General features: G+C 43.1%; 1 long non-coding RNA gene across 1 annotated transcript; it reads left to right on the forward strand.

The window, feature by feature from the left end:
* The first annotated feature begins 2443 nt into the window (after positions 1-2443).
* LOC144682191 (uncharacterized) lies at positions 2444-9253 on the forward strand. Its single transcript, XR_013576963.1, has 2 exons — positions 2444-2564; positions 7041-9253. It is a non-coding gene; the product is annotated as an uncharacterized LOC144682191 (long non-coding RNA).
* Positions 9254-10133: the final 880 nt, after the last annotated feature.

Genomic DNA, 10133 nt, shown 5'->3' on the forward strand with positions numbered 1-10133 from the left:
AAGGGGTAGGAGGTTGGGTGTCATTTCATCGAAGGCACATTTCTTATGGAACCCAACAAAGATGTTTGTGAGAGCTGGGCCTAGAAGGGATCCCATTGTAACACCATCTATTTGGGTATACATGGTGTCATTAAAGCTGAACTCAACTGCACGAGTAGCCCAGTTCACAAGCTCAATGAATAATGCTTCACACAATGGTGACAGGTCTAGATCGCCATGATATAGTGCTGCAGCACAAATATCTGTGGCTTCCTTATGTGGGGTATTGATGAATAAGCTAACAATGTCAAATGAGCACAGCATTGCTATTGATATGCAGGTGCTGTATGGTTTCGCAAATGTGAACGAATCCTTCGATGTGTATCTGGAAGCCCATATCCCCGAAATCTATCCCATTTAGCACTGTGGTAGTGCCACACAACACAACATGATGGAGGATATCCTCAATGTGAAGCCAGGATTTCATCTCCACAATGACTGTGCGGTGGTCACTCCTGCTGATACTGTCATGGACAGATGTATCTGTGGCAGACAGGTTGGTGAGGATGAGGTCAAGTAAGTTTTTCCCTTTTGTTGATTCCCTCACCACCTGCAGACCCAGTCTAGCTATGTCCGTTAGGACTCAGCCAGTAGTGGTGCTACCAAACCATTCTTGGTGGTGAACAATGAAGTCCCCCCCACCCAGAGTACATTCTGCACCCTTGCCACCCTCAGTGCTTCCTCCAAGTGGTGTTCAACATGGAGGTGCACCAACTCATCAGCCAAGGGCAGTACTTGCTAATCAGCAGGAGGTTTCCTTGCCCTCATGGGGTCCAGAGTCCATGTTGAGGGCTTCCAGGGCAACGGTATACCATTGTACCACCACCTCTGCTGGATCTGTCCTGCCAGTGGGACAGGACATACCCAAGGATGGTGATGTCTGGGACATTGTCTGTAAGGTATGATTCCATGAGGATGACTATGTCAGGCTGTTGCTTGACTCATCTGTGAGACAGCTCTCCCAATTCTGGCACCAACCCCCAGTTGTTAGTAAGGAGGGCTTTTCATGGTCAACAGGGCTGAGATTACTATTTCCGTTTCCAGTGCCTAGGTCAATGGCAGGTGATCTGTCCGGGTTCATTCTTTTTTTGTGACTTTGTAGCAGCTTGCTCAGCCATTTTAGAGTTCATTTAACCACATTGCTTTGGGTCTGGAGTCACATGTAGACCAAACTAGGTAAGGACAACCAGATGGGTTTTTACAACAATGGTTTCACGATCATCATTAGACTTTTAATTCTAGATTTTTTATTGAATCCAAGTTCAACTATCTGTCATGGCTGGATTTGAACCCAGATCCCCAGAGCATTACCCTGGATCACTAGTCCAGCGACAATACCACTACACATGGTCAGAGAGATTTGTTACGTATTTGGTGGTGTTGTTAATTGCGTTGCTAAACTGCTCCTGCTTCCGTTTAAGTGAGTTTATGGTGCGGATATGTTTCAAACAGGTACTGTTTGTGGTGCTGTTATCTATTGAAGCAATATAGCAACATAAATAGATCAAATTGAAAAATGAAAGAAAGAGTGCAGTTGCCAACTAATCAGCACTCTCTTATACAGTTTAAATATGCTGTTTCCCCTGGCATTGGTATTTTCTTGCGAATTGTCCTGGTGAATGCAAGACAAAATGCTTTGACAAAAAGTCTCTATTTTCAGCAGTACTCAAGTTACAAAAATATTGAAAATGGGAGAAAAGGTTGTTTGACTGACAGTCAAGCATCATCCAAATTGGTTATGAGTCTTTTTTGCTTTCCAGTTGGCACAGTACATCACAAGGTTGGATGTGTTGGCCGACTAATGACTGGAGCGTGTTGGGTGATGAAACCTCCAGGAACACTTATTTAATCACAGTTAGCAACCCTAATAATTATCCAAAGAGAAAATAAATACAGGGCTACAGAGAAATGGATGGGAAGTGAGTTGCTCTTACAGAGAGCTGGCATGAACACAATGAGCTGAATGGCCCACATCTACACTGTGATCATTCTACGATTGAATGATTCTGTCAAGTGTCCTGGAGTGACCTTCTCACTCAAATCAAACCCTGGGTTCTGGTGAGGCCATTCCTGCTTCACTCTCCTTATAGTTTTATTTACCACCCCCCACCCCTTTCCCTCCCCTCCCAACCCCTTTCCCTCCCTCAGATGATAATTTTCCTGCACTCATCCCAATGCCTTTGTTTTTATGATCTTATTTACATTAAATGAACTGTGTTTTCATTGGGCTTTGACTGATTTCAGATGGGCGTGGCTACAGCTTTGAGCGTTGTGATGGTAACGGTAGGCGGGACGCCTCTGGGAACGGGCGATGTCGGATTGGCCGGTGGGTCCCTCCGCTCCGTCCGAACGCGCCGCCTGATTGGTCTGCTGCGAATGCCTGTGAAATGACGTCAGCGGCCTTCCGCTCTAACCTGCCGGAGACGAGCGGCTGTTGAAATGCCGGTCGCCAGCAGTGGGCAGGCGGCGGTCCTGAGTGTGTGTGAGAGCGAGCGCTGGAAGATAGCGGCAGCCACTTTAGCCCGGTATTTGTAGGCCTTTCTTGTTTGTGAGATGGACGGTGTTGGGGCCGAGAAGCGGTGTGGACGATGAGGAGGAGGAGGAGGAGGAGAGAGGGGGAGGGGGCTCGGAGCGAAAGGAAACCTGGCAGCGGGGCCCGTGAGGCGCATGCGCCCCCACCGATGGTGGAGAAATAGGGAAAGCTGAGGAACCCCAATGCACACAGCCCCTTCCCCTTTACCCCACCCCCCCCCCCATCACCACCAGCATCACCCTGTTCAATCTAACATACGTAACATCTTGTCAGAGGTAGCCCTTTCTTTTCATCTTTGCAGTTCTGCATGTCCAATGGAACTATTTTGTGATTACATTAACCTCTCGAGATCTTCTTTAATCCCTTTCACCCTTAAAACGTTTACTCTTTCCCCTCACCTAAAAAAAAGGTAGGCTCTGTAAATTTGTGGTGCAACTTTAGCTCGAAGGGGAGGAGTCTGTTCAAACTCCCAATATCATGTGAAATTTGACTTTGAGAAGTACTGCAGGCTGATTGAAACTCCTGATAAATTTGCACAATATTGATTTCAATATTTGCTAAGAGGATGCTTGTGTCTGCAATCCCCCCCCCCCAGAAATAATATTCAATCATATTTCCAAGTGCATAATTGATCATGTAGGCAAATGTGTCAGCCATTTTGTGCACAGCAAAACCCCACACATTACAATAAGATTTGTTTTTATTAAATATGTTAGTTGAGGTAGGATTATTGGCCTGGAGACCAGGAGGACTCTTTGCTCTTTTTGGGACAAGTGGGGTTGTGTTGTATCTGAAAACAGACACTTCTGACAGTCCACCACTTTGCTACTGTGCAGATTATATATTCCAGCCCAGGACTGGGTTTTGAACCCACAGGGGAGTATGCCACTAAAGTATCTGACACTTGTGGAACTATACCTTCACAAGGAGTGAATGGCTTAAGCTGAGGAAATAATGGAAATATTTTCTCTTGTGTGGTACAAGCTGCCTGAGGAGCTTTTGTACCAAACAATCTTTTACTATTGAGAGTAAATAGATTGCATACATGGTTGCTGTGAACTCTAAATGGAAGTTGTTCTGCAATGGTGTCCATCTCTGTTAAATTTTGTACATTGTTGTGACATATGCTGAACAATACCATATTAATAGGCCTTTGCATTGGTGAGAATCTATCCACTATCCTTGACCATATAAGTAACTGCCTGCCAGACTTGGCTGCTGTGTTTCTTTGCTAAACACTTCCAGGTGATCAGTGGAGTAATTTGATTCCACATACCTTCTTTGCTATTTTAATGAAATGTGCAAAAGGGCACCCAAGTACATAAAGAATGAGAGAAGGCCAGATCCTGGGGACATTGAGGTCAGTAGTAGCACTTTAATTCCTGCACCTCATGAGATTGCCTAACGCAAGTCATACCATGTAGCACTTGCAAATTGATCTGGCGGAACAAAAACAAAATACTGTAGACACTGAAAATCTGAAATGGATCCAGAAAATGTTGGAAATACTCAGCAGGCCAAGCAGCACCTTTGGAGAAAGCCAGAGAATTAATGTTTCAGATCTGTAAATAATTTGGGCGAAAGGTATTTAACCTAAAACATTGATTGTCTCCATAGATGCTGGTAAAGCCTGCTGAGTATTCACAGATCTATTGGTTTGAGGATAGGGTAGAAAGTTAAAACCAGATTTGTTCTCGATAGTTCCAGGTATTTGGTTAGGTTTTGGTTAAGTGCCTCGGGATGTTTTGCAACATTGTTAACATCTTGTTGATAACAGGGCCACATTGACTGGTACTTTTGATTAGTTGTTTTTGCACAGAAGAAACCTTTTTTCACCTTCGCTGCTGAACACCCATTTATTATGTACACATCTTTCATGTTTCTGATCCAGTTATGCGTTGTTTTACACACATCTACATAAAATCTAACTGCTATTCCTTAGCCCATTTATTTGACTTGTCAAGATTCCTTTGAACGATGCAAATCCCATAACCTAGTTTCCTCAACAAATTTTGTGACATTGCTGGAAGTTTCCTAACATTATCACTTCATGTTAAAAGCGTCAACATAACAAGGACCTGTTCTGCAGTTTCACACTGACCCTTCCTCCCTGACAAATCCTTCCTGTTTCTCCTATGCTTTTCCTTATAAAGCAGATTTCAAGTCGTCCAATTAAGTTATTATTAATTCCATGAGTTTTTTTTTAAAGCACAGCTAAACTTTATCAAGTACCTTCTAAAACTTCAAATAAACTATGAAGTTGGTAAATGCTAATACAAAAGCAAAATACTGCAGATGCTGGAAATTTGAAATAACAAAAAAAAGCTGGAAAAACTCAGCACGTCTGGTAGCATCTGTAGAGAGAAGCAGATAACGTTTCAGGTTGCTGACCTTTCATCAGAACAGTGTATTGATGAAAGGTCATTAACTTGAAACGTTAACTCTGTTTTGCTCCACAGATGCTGCCTGACGTGCTGAGTTTTTCCAGCCTTTTTTGGCCCTATTTTATGAAGTGATTGATTTTGATCCACTAACATAGTTCCTTTGTCAGAATTCCAGCAGATTTGTATTGTATGATCATCTACTTCTAAGGCCATGGTAACATCCCTATGGCCTCTATTTTCTTTTAGATACCAATTGATGGAATCCCATAATTTAGCTTTCAGAATTTTCCCTGATTAGGGTCCTGAATTTCCCAATTCATATGTCTTTCTTTTCTTAAATATCTGGGTAAGGTTTGCTGTGTTCCACTTTCAGATGCTGGCTTCCATTTTTAGGTACTACTTAACAGTGCTTCTATATATTGCTCCTATTGATGACCATGGCGAGGCAGATTTGTTTTTCATAAAGCCTTAATCAGACTAACAAATGCACAGTACTTCAATAATGGTTGTAAAATATCGCAATCAGTCTGCGTATGCACTTCCACTTTGCTAGTTCAAAGGAACAAGAGTGATGTGATTTAATAGCATACTTAGGAGAGGAGTGTTCTTACCCTGATCTCCTCTAAATCTAGCCTTTAGTGGAAGAAGGCTCTTAAATGCCTGCCTCTTACTTGAGGCTCGACTGTGTATATTTGCTGATCAACGTGCCCAGTGAGTATAGTTAGGCTGATTCTGTGCTCTCAGTGGGGATCTGCACTCACTGATGAAATTTCAACAGCAATATTGTAGCCTTATTTCTGTTCTGCGCATCTTATGAACAAGGATTCTCCACTGGTAGCACAGGATAGTGGAAATACCCCATAATGCTTTTGAATTTCTGCTTTTCGTATTCTCTACTTGCGTTTATTATCAATGTCAGATCTAAAATGGCTATTACATGTTTTTTAAATGACCAAAGAATGGTCACACGATTTGCATGCTTATTACTGCAGCAGAAATTACCACTTGATCCACTTTTGTTTAGTAAATGCTCTGTGAATCTGGGGTTTAAGCAACACCTCTCAATGCCAACCATCCTTGTGAGAAAGTTGTTAGAACTAAAGTATTGAAAGCAGAAAACTAATGATGCAGTGTTGTGATCTACCAGTTTGTGCAAAATGAATGATTTTTTTATGCTAGTCATAAACTTGACCAATGGGAAAACATGTCATTGTAGCTCATTTTGCTCACCCGTGCTGCACCACAGAATTAAGAAAATAAGAAATAGGAGCAGGAGTAGACCGTATGGCCTGTTAAGCCTGCTCTGTCATTCTGATAATGACTGATCTTCGGCTTCAACCTGTTCCCCGTGTCGCTTGGTTCACTGAGAGGTGAAATACCTGTTCATCTCTGCCATCAATATATTCAATGGTTATATATCCACAACCATCTGGGGCAGAGAATTCCAAAGATTCAGAAATCTTTTGAGTGAAGAAATTTCACCTCACCTCAGTACTAAAATGATCAGCACCTTATCCTGAAACTGTGTCCCCGTGTTCTAGATCCCCTGGCCAAGGAAAACAACCTCTGTATCAACCCTTCAGAATTGTGTATGTTTGAATGAGATCAACGTTCATTCTTCTAAGCTCCAAAGAATGTGGATGCAATTTACTCAGCCTGTCATCATATGACAACCCTCTCATCCCAGGACCTATTCTAGTGAACCTTCACTGTATTGCCTCCAATGCAAGTAATCTCCTCTAAATATGGAGACCAAAATTGTGCACAATATTCCAGGTGTGGTCTCACCAAAGCCCCATTCCCTTGTAGTAAAACTTATTTATACTTGTACTCCAATTTCCTTGCAATAAAGGTTAACATGCCATTTGCTTTCCAAATTGCTTGCGGCACCTGCATGCCAGCTTTGTGTTCTTTGTGCAAGTACACCCAAGTCCCACTGAACATCAGTTAGAAGTTTCACACCCATCAAAAATAATCTTTTTTTTATTCTTGCTTCCAAAATTAATAAACTCGCACTTCCCCACATTGAGCTCCATTTGCCACCTTGTTGTCTGCTCATTTAACCTGTCTATATTTCTTTTCAGACGAAGAGCCGTCTTCACATTGAGGATACCCTTGATCGTGTTGTGTGGCACTACCGCTGTGCTAAATAGGATAGATCTCGAACAGATCTAGCAACTCAAGACAGGGCATCCATGAGGCACTGTGAGCCATCAGAATTGTACTTACTTAACCACAATCTGTAACCCCATGGCCTGGCATGTCCCCCACTCTACCAATACCAGCAAGTCAGGGGATCAACCTTGATTCAATGAAGAGCTCAGGTGGGCATGCTTAGGAGCAGCACCAGGCATAACTAAAAATGCGATGTCAACCTAGTGAAGCTACACACAGGACTACTTGCGTGCAAAACAGCATAAGCTGCATGTGTTGGACAGAACTAAGCAATTCCACAACCAGCAAATCAGATCCAAGTTCTGCAGTCCTGCCACCTGCAGTCATAAATGGTAGTGGACAATTAAACAACTCGCTGGAGGAGGAGGCCCCATAAATATCCCCATTCTCAATGATGGAGGAGCCCAGCACATCAGTGCAAAAGATAAAGCTGAAGCATTTGCACCAATCTTTAGCCAGAAATGCTGAATGGATGACCCATCTCGGCCTCCTCCAGAGGTCCCCAGCATCATGGATGCCAGTCCTCAGCCAATTTGATTCACTCCATGCAGCATCACAGAATTGTTACTGTGCAGAAGGAAGCCATTTGCCCCATCGTGTCTGCACCTGTTCTCCAAATGAGCATCATGTGCCATTCTCCTGCTTTTTTCCCCATACCCTTGCACATTGTTTGTATTCAAATAATCATCTATTGCCCTCTTGAATGCCTCGATTGACCCTGCCTCCACCACACTCCCAGGCAGTGCATTCCAGCCTCGAAGCACTCGCTGTGTGAAAAAGTTTTTTCTTGCATCACAATTTGCTTCCTTTGCAAATCATTTTAAATCTGTGCCCTCTCATTCTCAATCCCTTGACAGGCAGGAACAGTTTCTCCCTACCTACTCTGCGCAGCCCGCTCATGATTTTGAACACCTCTATCATATCTCCTCTTAGCTTTCCCCTCTGCAAGGTGTGCAATCCTAACTTCTCCAAACTTCATAACTGAAGTTGCTCATCCCTGGGACTGTTCTTGTAAACCTCTCCTGCACTCTCTCCAAAGCGATCACGTCCTTCTTATAGTGTGGTGGTCAGAATTGTACACACTACTCCGGCTGGGGTCTAACTAGTGTCTTACATAAGCTCAGCATAACCTCCCTGCTCTTGTACCATGTGCCCCTATTAATAAAGCCCAGGATACTGTATGCTTTATTAACTGCTCTCTCTACCTGTCCTGCTGCCTTCAATGATCTATGCACATATACACCCAGGTTTCTCTGCTCCTGCATGCCCTTAAGAATTGGACCCCTTATTTTATATTGTGTCTCCATGTTCTTCCCACCAAAATGAATCATCTCCCACTTTGTCAGTCTTTTGTGTGGTACTGTATCAAATGCCTTTTGAAAGTCCATGTACACCACTTCAACAGCATTACCCTCATCAACCCTCTCTGTTACCTCTTCAAAAAAACTCTAGCAAGTTAGTTAAACACGATTTCTCCTTTAGAAATCCATGCTGGCTCTTCCTCATCAACCCATGTTTTTCCATGTGACTAATTCTATCCTGAATAATTTTCTCTAGAAGCTTCCCCGCCACTGAAGTTAAACTTCGCCTGTAATTTCTGGGCTTATCCTTACAACCTTTTTTGAACAAGGCCATAATGTTTGCAATTTTCCAGTCCTCTGGCATCTCTCCTGAGCCTAGGGAAGACTGAAAGATTATGGTCAGTGCCCCTGCAATTTCTGCTCACTTCTGTCAAAATCCTTGGATGCATTTCATCCGGTCCCGGTGCTTTGTCAACCTTAAGTGCCGACAGTTTATCCAACACTTCCTCCTCATCAATTTTGAACCCTTCTAGTGACAGAGTTTCTTCCTCCTGTCACCGTGGCCTCGGTAGCATCTGCTTCCTTGGTAAAGACAGATGCAAAGTATTCATTTAACACCTCAGCCATGCCCTATGCCTTCATGTGTAAATCCCCTTTTTGGTGCCTAATCGGCCCTCCTCCTTTTACCACCCTCTTACTATTTATGTGCCGATAGAAGACTTTGTGATTCCTCTCTATGTTGGCTGCCAGTCTTTTCTCATGATCCCTCTTTGCTTCTCTTATTTGCTTCTTCACTTCCCCTCTGAACCTTCTGTATTCCACTTGGTTCTCAGTAATATTTTCTACCTGACACCTGATATAAGCACACTGTTTCTTTATCTTAATTTGTATCTCCTTTATCATCCAGGGAGCCCTGGATTTGTTTGCCCTGCCTTTCCCTTTTGAGGGAATATATCTTGACTGTGCCCAAACCATTTCTTCCTTGAAGGTAGCCCATTGTTCAGCTACAGTTTTACCTGCCAGCCTTTGGTTCCAGTCTATCCGGTCCAGCTCCATTCTTGCCCAATTAAATTTGGCTCTCCCCAGTTAATTATTCTTACTCTGAATTGCACATTGTCCTTTTTCTACCATCATCCTAAACCTTAAGATATAATGATCACTGTCTCCTAAATGTTCCCCTGCTGACACTTGATCTACTTGACCCACCTCATTTCCAAGAATAAGGTCCAACAGTGCATCTTTTCTTGTTGGACTGGACACCATACTGCTGTAGAAAATTCTCCTGAACACAGTCTAGGAACTCTTGCCCCTCTCCACCCTTTATACTACCACTGCCCCAGTCTACATTTGGGTAATTAAGTCCCCCATTATAACTATAATGTTTGCATCTCTCTGTAATTTCCCTGCAGATTTATTCCTCTACATCTTTCCCACTAGTTGGCGGTCTATGGATTGCACTGAGCAATGTAATTGCACCCTTTTTGTTCCTTAGCTCTAGCCAAATTGATTCTGCCCTTGAACCCTCTGGGACATCCTCTTTCTTCAGCACTTCAATACTCTCCTTAACCAATGCTGCTACGCCTCCTCCTTTTCTTCCTTTCCTATCTTTTCTGAACACTTGTACCCAAGAATATTTAACACCCAGTCCTGCCCTTTCTTGAGCCAGGTCTCTAGTGTTCGCCACAACATCAACAGTGCTAT

Source organism: Cetorhinus maximus, chromosome 6, assembly GCF_964194155.1.
Source record: "Cetorhinus maximus chromosome 6, sCetMax3.hap1.1, whole genome shotgun sequence".
Lineage (NCBI taxonomy): Eukaryota > Metazoa > Chordata > Chondrichthyes > Lamniformes > Cetorhinidae > Cetorhinus > Cetorhinus maximus.